This window comes from Oncorhynchus nerka, linkage group LG9a (assembly GCF_034236695.1).
Source record: "Oncorhynchus nerka isolate Pitt River linkage group LG9a, Oner_Uvic_2.0, whole genome shotgun sequence".
Classification (NCBI taxonomy): Eukaryota; Metazoa; Chordata; class Actinopteri; order Salmoniformes; family Salmonidae; genus Oncorhynchus; species Oncorhynchus nerka.
The window spans coordinates 37,559,254-37,574,113 of record NC_088404.1 but is presented as its reverse complement, the minus strand read 5'-3'; the positions used below and the strand labels follow the sequence as shown (position 1 = coordinate 37,574,113).

The 14,860-nt window shown below is 38.3% G+C and overlaps 1 protein-coding gene across 14 annotated transcripts in view; it reads right to left on the bottom strand.

Annotated features, from left to right (window-relative positions):
- LOC115134253 (chromodomain-helicase-DNA-binding protein 2-like) overlaps window positions 1-14,860 on the bottom strand; it is a 56,426-nt gene that overhangs the window by 34,148 nt on the left and 7,418 nt on the right. For 10 of the 14 annotated variants that reach the window (XM_065022566.1, XM_065022564.1, XM_065022556.1 and 7 more), the window contains 6 exons: window positions 11,350-11,384; window positions 9,063-9,187; window positions 5,002-8,684; window positions 3,292-3,355; window positions 3,085-3,144; window positions 1,448-1,500 (listed from right to left, as the gene is read on the bottom strand). The gene's annotated coding sequence lies outside the window, so the exon portion shown is untranslated. The other 4 variants (XM_065022559.1, XM_065022560.1, XM_029668036.2 and 1 more) reach the window with 4 other exon arrangements.

The window sequence follows — 14,860 nt, the reverse complement described above, 5'->3', positions numbered from 1 at the left end:
GAGATTCACCAAGGAAGAGATAAAATCTACATGTGGTATGAGAATAAAACCATATTTTTCTCAAAATGGATTACACATTCATATGAACCATGAAAAACAAGGGGCAGGTTCCGACCTAAGATGTCAGTTCTTGACCAGCAGGTGACAACAAAGTTAGTTTTCTTGGCAGGATCCTCCAAAAACTGAGTTTCCGTTCAACATTTAGTTTGACATTATCATTCAGTGGACAGTAGGGCCATGCACAGAAATCCATTAGTAGAGGTGGGCTGGGTCTAATTAACATTTACATTTAAGTCATTTAGCAGACGCTCTTATCCAGAGCGACTTACAAATTGGTGCATTCACCTTATCAATATAGGGTTAGTCCCCGTTTCATATTTTACTAAAGAAAAGAGACTGGCTTTTTTTTATTATTTAACTAGGCAAGTCAGTTAAGAACAAATTCTTATTTACAATGTAGGCCTACCGGGGAACAGTGCCGCTGATCTGCCTTTTCAGGGGCAGAATGACAGATTTTTACCTTGAAAGCTCGGGGATTCGATCCAGCAACCATTTGTTACTGGCCCAATACTCTAACCACTAGGCTACCTGCCGCCCCAAATGTATCACAGAAGACAGAGTGGCCTAAGTGTAACAGTTTCACTACATTGTTGGAAAAGTCAAACATAATGGTAGTAGTATCTAGGTTACTTTATTATACCAGATGAGACAATAAGAGTACTATAGAATAATAGTCTATGCATTGTCAGAATACACTGACCTTACCATAGAGATGAAGCTATTTTTTTGTATGATTAAGTTTGTTAAAAGAAAAAGAGACTAAAGGATAGATTTGGGCAGTTTTGAATAATCATAGTACATGATGGGCTGGCATATGTCACAGGCATGAAAATAATCCGGGAATATTTGAAAGATGGAGGAACTCTTAAAGAAGCTATCAAGAATTAATGGAAACTTTCAGCTACTAGGGAAAATATGCTGCTTCTAGGGGGAGTATGGGCATATTTTATGCAAATGTTTTTTTTGTTAAAGGGGTGGAGTCTGTCTTGAATTATTGTGATATGATAAAATGCCCTTGTACCAAAAGGGAGAGATGAGCAACTTTAAACTGATTTAGCTAAAGTGTTCTAACTTTCACCGGAATACACATCTTTCAATAATACTGGAAGATGAGGTACAATTCCATGGTGGGAGATCTCTGTTGATCTCAATTGGTTACAATCATTGCTCTAAATTATATATAACTGGGAACCCTACTACCATTACCAATAAATAGACCTACCTCTGGATTGTTATTTGCGCTAAAGATCACAACCTTTACTTAAATATTATTCAACAGAGGTAAAAATGTTTAAGAAATCGATTTAGTACAGTATTGAAAGTGTTATAGCAGATATTCGAAGAAACATTCCATTTGTTACAGCAGAGATCAAAAGACATGACTTACACATAGCTGTCTTCTTATTTCATTGGGAGGGAATGACAGTTCAGGCCTTGATTCTGTTAGGGATAAGAGGTGAAATTAGGTGACCAACAAATACAACAGACCATGAGTTGTGGTCAACTCTGGAATTAATTCCAAATCTATCTTGGATTAAGTCAATGCAAACCAAAGATATGTTCCCCAAAATGTCACCTCTGAAATTATCAGGTTTCTTGGAGCTGTGCTGTATACTCCGGTCAAGCAGTGTCAGCTAGCAAAAAAATATTGGTTTCCAACTTTTTATTATTTTACATTTAGATGACTCGCCAAGATGAAAATGACTAAATTCTGCAACCCCAGTTTACGAGTTATGACATATTACTTTTCACCTTTTGAAACAATTTAAAGATTGTCATAAAATATATATATTTTGTGTATTTTCAATAATTATGATAAACATGTATTGTTATGAACAGAATACTAAAATGGCATCTTCTTGATTGTTAATGTAGCTAATTTGACCATCTGTCAACATTAGCGAGCCAACTACTTTTTTATAGCAATTTTAGCTAGCTTATTTGCTAGCATGTTAGTATAAAACTTACTACATAAACTCATCTAATTCATCCCGACTTCTAAAGAACATCAGGCTTAAGTCATATAGCAACTTCAACAACTTGTAAATACTAGTTTCCAAGGAGCACTTGAACGGAGACTTTCATGATCATACGTTTTAGGTCTAGGCATGATTGAGTTGAGCCAGGCGAATAGGCATATTTTAAAAATACCTGTAATTTGCTGTGTTCTTTAATTGTCTGAGATCATACATTTACCCATTACCTAGCTAGCTATTTTCCCCTTCTGATGTATGGATGTCAGTTACAGTTATCCCCAAAAGAATAAACAGCACATTTTGCAAGCACTTAACAGAGACCTTGTGCACTGCAATGTAACCATATGCATCCAGAATCAAATTTCGAAAATAAGTCACAAATCGCAAACGTAACAGGAAGCTTTGAAGCAACGTCATGTTAGCATCACGAGCTAAACGTAAGTGAATTATGTTGCCCTCTTGTGGTCGTAACGAGCATAACAGTGCCGGCAAGTGTTCACTTATACGTAAAAAAATATATATATATATATATTGTCACGATACCATTATAAGGAAGTAACAAAGCAAAGGAAATAAAACATGAAGCAGACTATATTTCTTGAGGAAAATGACTGACGCCACCCAGAGCCACATTAGTTTATTTTGCAAGCTATAGAACACAATATTTGTCAAAAGTAGGTTTTTAAGGAGCTTAGAGTTAAGTCTGCTTTGTGTTTTCATTTTTTGCCAAGGAAAATCTGGTATTGTAGCATCGAGATACTGGTATCGTGACTACTTTCTTGTGTTTATTTTGTTCTTCTTTCAAATATTGAACGGGCGCAGACTAATGCCAAGTGTGTACATAATGCAAATGTTTTGTTACAATGTACTCGTTTTAGGATACAAGGTTTATTAAACACTTCCATATCATCTTTCACATTAAACATTTTATTTCCCTCTTTTTTACCTTAATGTTATTGTGCGTCATGCATTTAATGTTAAATGGGTCATGCAGTCTGGTTTTATTATCTGCTCAGTCTTTAATTAAAAGGAAACATTTTATACTTACAAGTCTTGGTCATTCCAATCCCCCTAGTCATAAATATGGTCGACCATCCGGATGACAAACCTTCAAAAATACAAATACAAAAGTGAAAACAGGCCAACAGCCCAACCTATTGGTAAGTCTTATATGACAGTAAGGAGAATCATACTCGCTTAATTAAACACTCATGGTTAAATCATTAATATGCATAAAATACCCCCACAAACTTACATTTTTTCAAATATCAAAACATTGGTATTCTTCTTTCAGCCCATTTTTCTAACTTCAATGGTTCCTGAAATAAATCAAATAGGAGAATGGATTATCATAACATGTCAGATTAAAACAATTATATAATGTCACTAAATATGGCAGAATGCCATCAAATTATCTGATAGAGATTCTATACATCTTTACAGAATTGTATATTCAAATATGTTACTACAAATGCTACAGAGGCAACCATTTACATGACTTTAAGTGGGTAAAAAAGAAAATCTACTATCTACCCATAATTAATTGTTGATATAAAACCATTTGTATTAAGGCAACTGATCTGCATTTACACATTTCAAATGCATGCATGTCAAAAAAATACTACACATTCATCATGAAAAACATAAATATGCATTGTGGCCATTGATCCAATTACTTGTGTGTGTGTGTGTGTGTGTGTGTGTGTGTATCAAAATCGAGACAATTTGTAAGAATTGTTATTGGAATACTAAGATTAAAATATTTTTTTTTACCAATTTATGACCATCATATAGATGATATCTATACATCTTTTTTCAAATCTAGTATCTCTAAACAGGAAGACTTTTAGACTTTCTCAGCCCCAGAGACCTTTATGTTAAACTTGAATTAAGGTGATAACACAGCATCAATTTGATTACATTAAATATCTATGAAACCAATCTCATCCTCACTGTATGAACATATTTCAATCATCTGGCCAGGACAGCATACGCTTTTGTGTCTTGGAAAAGGGTGCATTTCTAAATAATTATTCTATGAATTGTGATTAAGTGAATAGTTTGGTATTTGTCAAGTGTGAAAAAAACTAAAGTTACTCCCAAATCTCATCTTCATAACAGCTAGAAACAATAACCTAAAAACGATGTATGACATTTTTTCAGTGGCTTTTATTTCCATTCTGTACCACAACGAGTTAAAAGGCAACACCCTATTTTACATTTTCGAAAAATAGCTTATATATGCTCCTCAAGACATGGCAGTTTCATTTGAACATAATAAACCTTTGTTGTTATATGTATAGAAAGTACATACAGAACATTATCGAACATATTGATTTACCTTAATTTTAATTAATTATTCATTGCTGTTCAAATTAGCCAAAATATTACGTTATGCCTAACTACCTGTCTGGAATGTTTTTCAACAAGTAACTCCTAAACCTGGCAATAAAGCCTTTTTTAATATATATATTTTTTAAATTAATTGTTGTATGGAAAAACATCGACATTCACTCATAATATATTATCTCTTGAAATCACAACAAAATGATTCATACTTTCATCTTACTCTCGACCCACTCAAATAAAACATGTATGTTAAGGTGTACTCAATTTAGTTACATTTTCCTCTGTCCATTTCAGACAAGGGCATATGCCCTTTCAAGGACAAAGCACATTTTAAATGCGTAGGTTCTAGAACTCGAAAGTGTACCCAATCATATAGGTTTCTTTATATTTGACTTAGGCTAACACAACACATTTTTTCTACTCATCCCACGAATTAGAATTTCAACCGCACCGACATCCAGTCTGAAAATCGTTTTTCCTTTTCATTCTTGGCAGGGGACCCCACCATGGCCATTTTTACAACAGACTATCGAACCCTCGCTCTTACCACCATATTGCCACATCTTCTAACCGCGCCTTTACAGGGGAAAACTGTGTTTTTCTTTCAGATACTTACCCATATGTGAGACGGGCGCTATCCCTTGTCTTCTACCACGCGGCCGCCGCATTTCTTTCTGATTTTCGTATTTTATCGGGAACTTCTCCCTGACAGTTGTGCTTCTCTCTGCCATGCTGTGCTGTGCTGTGCTGTGCTGTGGGCTCGTCTCTTCGGTCTGTCCTTCTCACTACGTCTGCCTGAACTGTTATCCTGTTCAATACAGCTCTGCCCCCTCTTTTTCAACATAAACGCATACAACTTCCTCTGAAACACACCAGCATCCTGGGTAGCAGAGCCTCTGCGCGGAAGGTTTACATTATTACAATTAATATATTAATTGAAGTCAATATGCAACATTGTGCTCAACGTTTTGAAATGCATCTAATGTTAGTTACAAGGAGGAAGGATACATTGTTGCAAGATTCCCCTACATTACCCAAATATGTATTCTCAAAGGGTTATTTATTTATGTTATGCATTTAAATACACATTTTGTGTGCCTCCTAAGAAATGTGTTTATGAAGACCATTTAAAGGCAAGATGTAAACAAACTTCAGTAGTGAAATAATTTGTAGTTTTGAATATCAAACACAGTTTTGTTTTAATTCCTCCTGTCCTGTATATTTCACTAAACATTTCAGCAGACACATTACATCACGTGTTGCATAGCCCTATATTCACCTCAATAATTATTGAACAGTACATTGACCATGTTATAATCTCTTGCATACAGATATAACTGAATAATTCATGGATAGACTGTAACTGCATTGCTTTGCAAAAAGCAGCAATAACATAAACGCCATTTTGAATGTCCTGTTCAGTGTTCAGTCCTTGGTACTCCACCCCCATCACCAACCAATAAGATGAAGGCCAGAATAGCTCTTGCTGTTTTGCAGTGGAAGATATTCTTTAAAAAGAACCACAGCCTAGCAACAAGCGCTGTAAGTCCTCCCTGCTTGGGAGGATCACTGATCTCGCCAGACTGAATAACCCCCAAAAAACATTGTATAAATCATGCTTTATACTATTAGATAGTGATCATCCCAAAGAGAGGAGGAGGAGATAGGGTGTGCAGGTCAATAGTATTGTAATCAGACCAGAATTGTCTTTGCAATGGAAAAACAAAAAGGGTGCCAGATGAGCTTGAGGTAGAAGTTACACGTCGCTACAGATCTTGGATCAGATTACCCTACTAAACCCTAACCTTAATAACTAGGGGAAGAACAATCATATCCTGTATCAGTGGTTAAGGATAGTAGCGGTGCGTTGGTGAAATCACTTGGGAAGCCAGAAAAAAAGGCATATTACAACATTTGGGTTGCAATAATTGCGTTGTTTGCTCTATTACCTGGTAATTCATATGCCTTGCGACCATGATTTTAAGTGATAATGCCAGAGAAGCCAGGGTTTGGAGGATATATTGACACAGGTGTTGTTAGGCCCAAGACAAAGTTGGCTACGAGGACATTATCACTTTTATACAACGGGTTACCAACATATTCTAATAACGATTTACATATTTTCAAGAAAAACATGATTTTTATTCATTCTATTTCATCCTTACACAAGATAAAGTCTTGACACAAATCTAGAGTTGCTACCCAAGCCGGCTGGTCGTTCGTTCTATCGGTTTGGTTGCCAGAGACATGACCAAGTCTTTTTGTTCTGCATCTATGGACGCAACCCTGTCATTCGTTCTAAATGTTCTATTGCCATACTGGCTAGCAACAATCGCATCCCTTGCTTGCTAGCTAGCCAACTAACAGTGCAGCCAGAATAACAACAAAGTAGCTGCATTTGCATAAGGTGTTTTCTAGTGACATTTATTTGGATACATCCATAACAATCAGCTAATGAGGCGCTATTTCACCTGGCATAGAAAATGTGCTCTCTCGTCAGGACACTGTTGTTTAGAGGAGCTAGCCAACAACACAGCTAACACAATCACTTCTGAAGCTGGAAAGACTGCAAACTAGCTGCACTTTGTTTAGTTTGATCTGTTTTCTATCCATAAAAATTGATGCTGATTCATGATTTTGACTGGCTGAGAAAAGCTGCCTGCCTGTCTCATCCCAACTACCCACATTTTCACTACTATTCGACAGCTGGAGATCGAATTTGAATATTGAAACAATGTTGCAAATGTCAAGAGAGACATACAGCAAGGTTTATATAAATCTCCGCTGTTGAAAACTAAATGTTAGTCTAAAAGAAATGTGAGATAATATCTAGATGCTTTTTATAGTGGCGATCAAGTTTATAAATTGCCTGGCTGAGCTGAAGACAGCGGATTGGCAGACAAATGGAACAGAGTAAATAGGCATTTTAATGTCATAGATGTAGCCAGAGTTAATGTGGTTTAACCAATCAGCATCAGACCCACCCGTTGTATAAATAGTCTTAAAGGCCGAGACAATAAGATGACAGTGGCAGAATAAATTCAACCACACCTTTGTTTTATAACAAATCGGAAAGCAACCCCTGTCCGGTTTAGTTCACAAAGCATATTGCATGTAACAGACAGTTACATGACATAAAGCATGGTCAAGCAAATGTTTCTGACATTTTCGGACCACATAACAAGTATTGATTTAGAACCACAGAGTTACCGCACGTCGCCAAAAAAACAAGAGCAAGAAAACAGGAGCTGCCTCCACTATTCCAGCATAATTTCAACATCATTAAACATCATTAAATCTAATACAGTGACAAGTAAAATATAGCAAAAACAATTTAGTCCAATCAACATAAGCTACATAGGATGTGGCTGTGGTTCTGACTTCTGTGTCCATGCCAGGGGCACAGTAAAGGATGAATTAATGGTTGGATCAGAATCACTGTTATATTCATTAACGAGTATAGAGAATGAAGTAAAGTCACAAGTCCAAATCCCTATCTCCATTCATGTTTTTTTTAGGAAACGGACAATTTTAGCTAGCTAGCTAGCTAGCTAGCCACCAAATCAAATCAAATTTATTTATATAGCCCTTCGTACATCAGCTGATATCTCAAAGTGCTGTACAGAAACCCAGCCTAAAACCCCAAACAGCAAGCAATGCAGGTGTAAAAGCACGGTGGCTAGGAAAAACTCCCTAGAAAGGCCAAAACCTAGGAAGAAACCTAGAGAGGAACCAGGCTATGTGGGGTGGCCAGTCCTCTTCTGGCTGTGCCGGGTAGAGATTATAACAGAACATGGCCAAGATGTTCAAATGTTCATAAATGACCAGCATGGTCGAATAATAATAAGGCAGAACAGTTGAAACTGGAGCAGCAGCACAGTCAGGTGGACTGGGGACAGCAAGGAGTCATCATGTCAGGTAGTCCTGGGGCACGGTCCTAGGGCTCAGGTCCTCCGAGAGAGAGAAAGAAAGAGAGAATTAGAGAGAGCATATGTGGGGTGGCCAGTCCTCTTCTGGCTGTGCCGGGTGGAGATTATAACAGAACGTGGCCAAGATGTTCAAATGTTCATAAATGACCAGCATGGTCGAATAATAGTAAGGCAGAACAGTTGAAACTGGAGCAGCAGCATGGCCAGGTGGACTGGGGACAGCAAGGAGTCATCATGTCAGGTAGTCCTGGGACATGGTCCTAGGGCCCAGGCCAGTTGAAACTGGAGCAGCAGCATGGCCAGGTGGACTGGGGACAGCAAGGAGTCATCATGTCAAGTAGTCCTGGGGCATGGTCCTAGGGCTCATGTCCTCCGAGAGAGAGAAGGAGAGAATTAGAGAACGCACACTTAGATTCACACAGGACACCGAATAGGACAGGAGAAGTACTCCAGATATAACAAACTGACCCTAACCCCCCGACACATAAACTACTGCAGCATTAATAGAGGGCAACAACACAACAAGATGCAACAATTCAAGTTGTTTCTGTCAATTGACTTATAACCCTAAGTTGGCTTCCCTTGACACTTTTTTTTGGTGCACCAGGACCATTCACAGTTGAGCTAGCTCAGTTTAGCTCAATGCTGAATGGCAAATGTTTTATACTTTTGTTGATCAAGGGAGGCCAATTGCTCACTGGCTTCCCTTTCATTCTATTCAATGCTACGTTCGGCAACAATGTCATACTTGTTTGGACCAGACAGCATCAGATAGATGACCTAAACCTAGAGAGACAGAGGGGTGCTGTTTCACTCGCTCAGATGCTTTCTCCGGTGAGATAAATTCAGCCTCTTGTGAATTGAAGGAAAATTCTGAAACACAGAGAGATGAAAGATAAATTATTTTATTTGGTTTTTTTTGGAAGCCTGGCTTCTCTTGACATCTACACTGGTTAGGGGTCAGCTCTACTGCTGAAATCTAGAAGGAATGGACATTGTAATGGACAGAGGAGATATGAATGCAACATTGATCAAACTTATTTTGTTAGACATTAAAAAATATAGCTTACAGTTTTTACAGTGGCCTATAAAATCATGATGGTACCTGATTATAAGTGCTTGTTTACACATGCTTTAGAAATTAAGAATTGCTCATCAATATGCCTATTTATGTAGATTTGGATTATTATTGTAACTGTAATGCTTGTCTTGTATTAGACTGAAAGACTAGGCCCCAGTTCCCTGTCAGTTGTTGTTGCTGAAGCCCTCATTAACTGGTTTGAATACCAGGTGTCCAGGAAACAGTAACCAGATTGATTCGTTTTCGGCCTTGGTGTCCGACTTAGAATGAATTCCAAACGGACAGCAGATCTGATAAAAACAAATATGCAGACATTTTATTTTGATAAAACCAATAGTGTCAAACAAAGCTATATTATATTTCTGTAAAATTCAGAAATAGATCTAAAAGCAGCATTTGACAGTCCATAGTCATCACCATTCCACAATTCAAAGTACACAGTAAGCCTACAGGCAAGTACGGGCACCTAGAAAACATTGGTACATCTATATTTTGCCAGCATTAAATTATATTTTACAAAAACAACCTGGTAATCACCTTTATGGTCTGATATTTAAGGGTTATTCTACAAGTCACAATGCAGGACATTATTCTTATAAACTTACTTAGTGCTTCAGCACATCCAAGAGTGAAATTCCACCCCTTGAACAGTTGGGAAGCAAAGGGCTACCTCCCAGTGTCATGGTGAATAAATGCCGCCATCTAGTGTCTATTAGAGCGCAATTGGTTATAGATTTTCTTATTTAATATGTTTGTTCAATAACCTTCAACTTTTGTGGAACCTTACAAAATGTATCAGCTTGTAAACAATATATACTCTTCTTTGTGTTGCAAATGAATGCGTAACATGTAGTGTTTTCTTCATTCCGGCCTGCTATGACCTGCTGGTTAAGGTTTGCAGGATCCAGCTAGAGGCAATGTAAATGGGATTAAACAGGAGCGCTCGTTCAGTACTGACAACAAATATAAAAGCATTGGATTGGTGTAGGCATGGGCTAGAGCTAGAGGGAGTTTCGATATAACAGTCATTTCCTTTCAAATATATATATATTTTTTTACTCCTGAATTAATTTAAGCTTGCATTAAAAGGGGTTAAATACTTATTGACTCAAGACATTTCAGCTTTTCATTTTGAATGAATTTGTAAAAATGTCTAAAAACACAATTCCACTTCGACATTATGGGGTATTGTGTGTAGGCAATTGGTTAAAGAAAATCTCAATTTAATCCATTTTAAATTCAGGCTGTAACACAACAAATCGTGGAAAAAGTCAAGAGGTGTGAATACTTTCTGAAGGCACTGTAACTGTGTGCTAACACTGCACTACCCCTTGCTTATGTAGCACATGGGGATGCGTGAAACTTAGTCCTCAGCCTGAAGTGTCCCCACTTGTGCCGGCGAATAGCTAGCTGTTCGGGTGGTGCCGACTGGTAAAAAAAAAAATTCAGGAGGACTGTCATGTGTGCTAGCAAGTCAGAAGTCCCGAGTTCGCACCAGGTATGGGCCGAATCGGAAAGAAGCTGTACTCGCTAAGCAAGCAGCGAAAACGTCCTTCACAGTAGTGCTGTGACCCAATCTACATTTGCGCTCAACGCTGGGATCACTGTTGAGTATGTTTGAGGGGTGAATGTGTGAAAATTACTCCTCCGCCTGAAGTGTCCCCACTGACGTCCTTTACACTTACACCTGTCAAAACATCTCAGATCTCCACAAGTGCATAGAGCTTAGGGTTTAGGCCTAGGGGTCGATTTGGGATTAGGACGAGTAATCAAAATTGCAAGAGAGGAAGAGGCGAAATGAGAGGATCCATGCCTATCAAAATCTATTGACTTGGTAATACAGCGATAAGCAGACCGTGTGCCTTCCTGCATTTGTTAGGGAGGAGACAAGACAATCTTGTCAATATATACAGTATCTCTGGCCATGCTCTGGGCAAACAGGAAACAACCATACCTCTGGACTGCGTCACTTCCTGTCTGTGGCAGCACCTCAAACAAAAAGAAAAGAGTTCATAAATCAACTAGAGCCCAATTCCATTTCTCCCCATCCCCAAAGTGTTAACTTGTGCACAGTGTACTCCACTTCAATGATTTGTAATTATTTAAAGCATTTGATTGTTCGAAGTATAGGCTAGCTAGGGACTTCCCACCATAAAACCAATCATTTATTTTTTTATGCACTAGGGAGAGTGGACTCGCAGAGAAGGGGGAGAAACAGAATTGGGCTCCCCCTTCTAAACAAGCCAATGAGATCTCTTGGTTATTTACAATTGGTTCCACCTGTGACAATAATCTGTTCCAAATAAGCAGCCCACTGACTTGTTTCTAAGAAAAGCTCAATTCTAGGTAAATACTTGATAAAATGAATAGGATGTAGAGATTGCTAGAATAATGTGGGCCCATTTTAACAGATATCAGATGACAGCTACATGCTCCAGCTGACGCTTGGCATTGCTCATGGTGATCATAGGCTTGTGTGCGGCAGCTCGGCCATGGAATCCCATTTCTTGTGCTGATGTTGCTTCCAGAGGCAGATTGGAAAGCGGTAGTGAGTGTTGCAACCAAGAACAGACGAGCCTGTGTGGCCTACCACTTCGAGGCTGAGCCATAGTTGTTTCTAGATGTTTCCACTTCAAAATAACAGCACTAGCAGGGCAGAAATTTGACGAACTGACTTGTTGGAAAGGTGGCACCCTATGACGGTGGCACATTGAAAGTCACTGAGAGCTTCACAACTTGCACTCCTATAGATATTAAAAAATTGGATGAAACTTCCCATCCAACCAGAAAAGCAAAGAGAAGCAATTCAGACATTCTTGAAAGTCAGTACAATCCTTCTCCTGCAAACTAACATTATTTTTTATAGTTATTAGAAATGTACTTTGCAGTAGGCGTTTAGTATTCTCCTATGAAATAATGGCGGTCCGCAAACCATCGTTAAAGGTGCATGTCGCCATCTACTGTGCTGGAGTGTGTGGTCAATCATGGTTTACAACATTTCTAAATCCTCCTACCTAACTCAGTACTTCTGAGAAAATAAAAAAAGAGCCCCACTAACTTCAAATAGAACCTCCCCAATCTCCGAAATCCCTTCCAAACTACCCCAACCCCGTCCAACCTCAATGACCCTACATTTCAATTCCTTCTCTTCAACAAACTTACAATAATATAATTACACATGATCCACCATTTCATTGAACATACAATCCAGACAAACCAATCACATGCTTGCCAACCAGATGTAATGAGTTCAATGTACAATGTCCTAAGCGCAATCGAGAAAACACCACCTCTTCCTTCCTAATCTGACCTTTGAATCTTAGTCCACACACCTTTCTTTGGAGGGCATATAATGTTGACCCTTGTGCTCAGAGTCCCATCTCTTCTGCACACATCTATAAAAATTGTTCTGATCTTACGTTTGGCCTCACCTCTACACAGTGTAACATTCATATCAAGATCTAGTTTCAAAGCGCTTTTGGGTAATTGGTCTACAATTTCATTCCCTTCCACACCCAAATGTCTTGGGAGCCAGCAGAATCTCACTACTACACCCATTCTCTCAATTCTCCACAATAACATTAATTCCTCCAATAGTAGGTCACTCCTATTACATTTACCAGAAGATAAACTATTCAATAAAGACAGAGAATGTGATCATAATTTAATTCTAATAGGTTGTACGTCCAACCACCCACTGGAAGGCAACTATTATCGGCAATAGTTAAACAGTTCATCTGTTCGTCTTCTACATATCTGCACATCAAATTTAGGAGTGTAAACACCTGCTCCTATGCACTTACAATCTGAGTCCTTGGATCCATCAGTGAAAAGCAGTAAAAAAAGCATGTAATTGTCAACCAGTTTCCCTATATCACTGACTTCTGACCAATCTTTCATTTTCTCTACCAAGGTTAGATCAACAACAGAATCTGGGAGCACCATGGAAGAACATCCCCCCCCCATCACCACAGAAGGGCAAACCTCTAACTCCCTCAAACCACTCTCATCAGCATCGCTTTCCAACTGTCCAACCAAAACCACTGTCTTGTCTACTAGCATATTCCCTACCGTCATCTAGAACAATAGCAGTAGGATGCTCAACCTCACAGTTTTTCAACCGGCATCTCACCTGCCTCCACTAGTAAGGCACATACATATCCTTAAAGCTATATACGGGATTCTGTCCAGCTTCTGAAGCCAAGTCTTCGCCGCAGTTCCATAAACTATACACCCGTAATCAATTGTCGTCCTGATCAGAGCTCTATAAATATCCATCAACAATTCACCACCTTCTTACACATTGTTTCAACATTTATGCCATGATCTTTCCATGTATATTGCTCATTGAACCATAGACCCAAATATTTGTACTTAGAAACCCTCCCCATAGCCTGTCCAAACAGAAACAACAATATATTATCAGTAACTTTCTCCTTCGAGAAGAGCATACAAGACTTCGCCACTGACAATTTAAAATCCCAGTCAATCGACCATCTTTCAACATCCACTATAGCTTGTTGAAAAGATTTGATCACAAGAAACATTCCTTCCCCTCTTCCAAATAGCTCCATTATCAGCATATAGGGAAGCCCGAACACACCTACCTACATTCAAAAACACATAGTTAATTATAATGTTGAACAAAATAGGACTGATAGTACTGCCTTGTGGAATACCATTGTCATCTCCATAGGCATCATGAAATGGATCCTATTTTAACTCGAAAAGAGTGATTAAATAAGGACAAAACCCAGATATCTAATCAGTAGGCCTTCTCTCCACATAGTGTCATAAGCCTTTTCAATGTCAAAAAAGTCAGAAGCCATTACGTCTTTCATGACCAGAGTTTTTTCAACTTCATTGCTCACCTTTACTAATGCATCCAAAGTAGATCTACCTTTATGGAATCCACTTTGACATCGACTCAATAAACCTCTAAGTTCAAGGAAATATGACAACCTATTGACTATAATCTTTTCCATGAGTTAGTGGTCAGTGCTATTGGTCTATAACTATCAGCACATGAAGGGTCTTTACCAGGCTTTACAAAAGGTAATATTACGGCACGTTTCCTACCAGAAGGTATAACCCCCTCACTACAAATCGTATTAAATAATACCAGTAGAACATGTATGACCTCATCAGGTAGATAGTTAAACATTACATAGCACAACTGATCATGACCTGGGGCTGTATATCCACAGCCTATTACGGCTGAACGCATATCACGCATGGTAAAATCAGCATCCAAAGAAGAGTCAACATTATCCCTTTTCTTATACACATTAACATGAGCATTTAAAATCTCACACCTGCATTGTTTATATACAGTAGCAGTCAAAAGTTTGGACACACTCATTCAATGGTTTTTCTTTATTTTTTAGTTATTTTTTCTCCATTTGTAGAATAATAGTGAAGACATCAACACTATGAAATAACACATATGGAATCATGCCGTAACC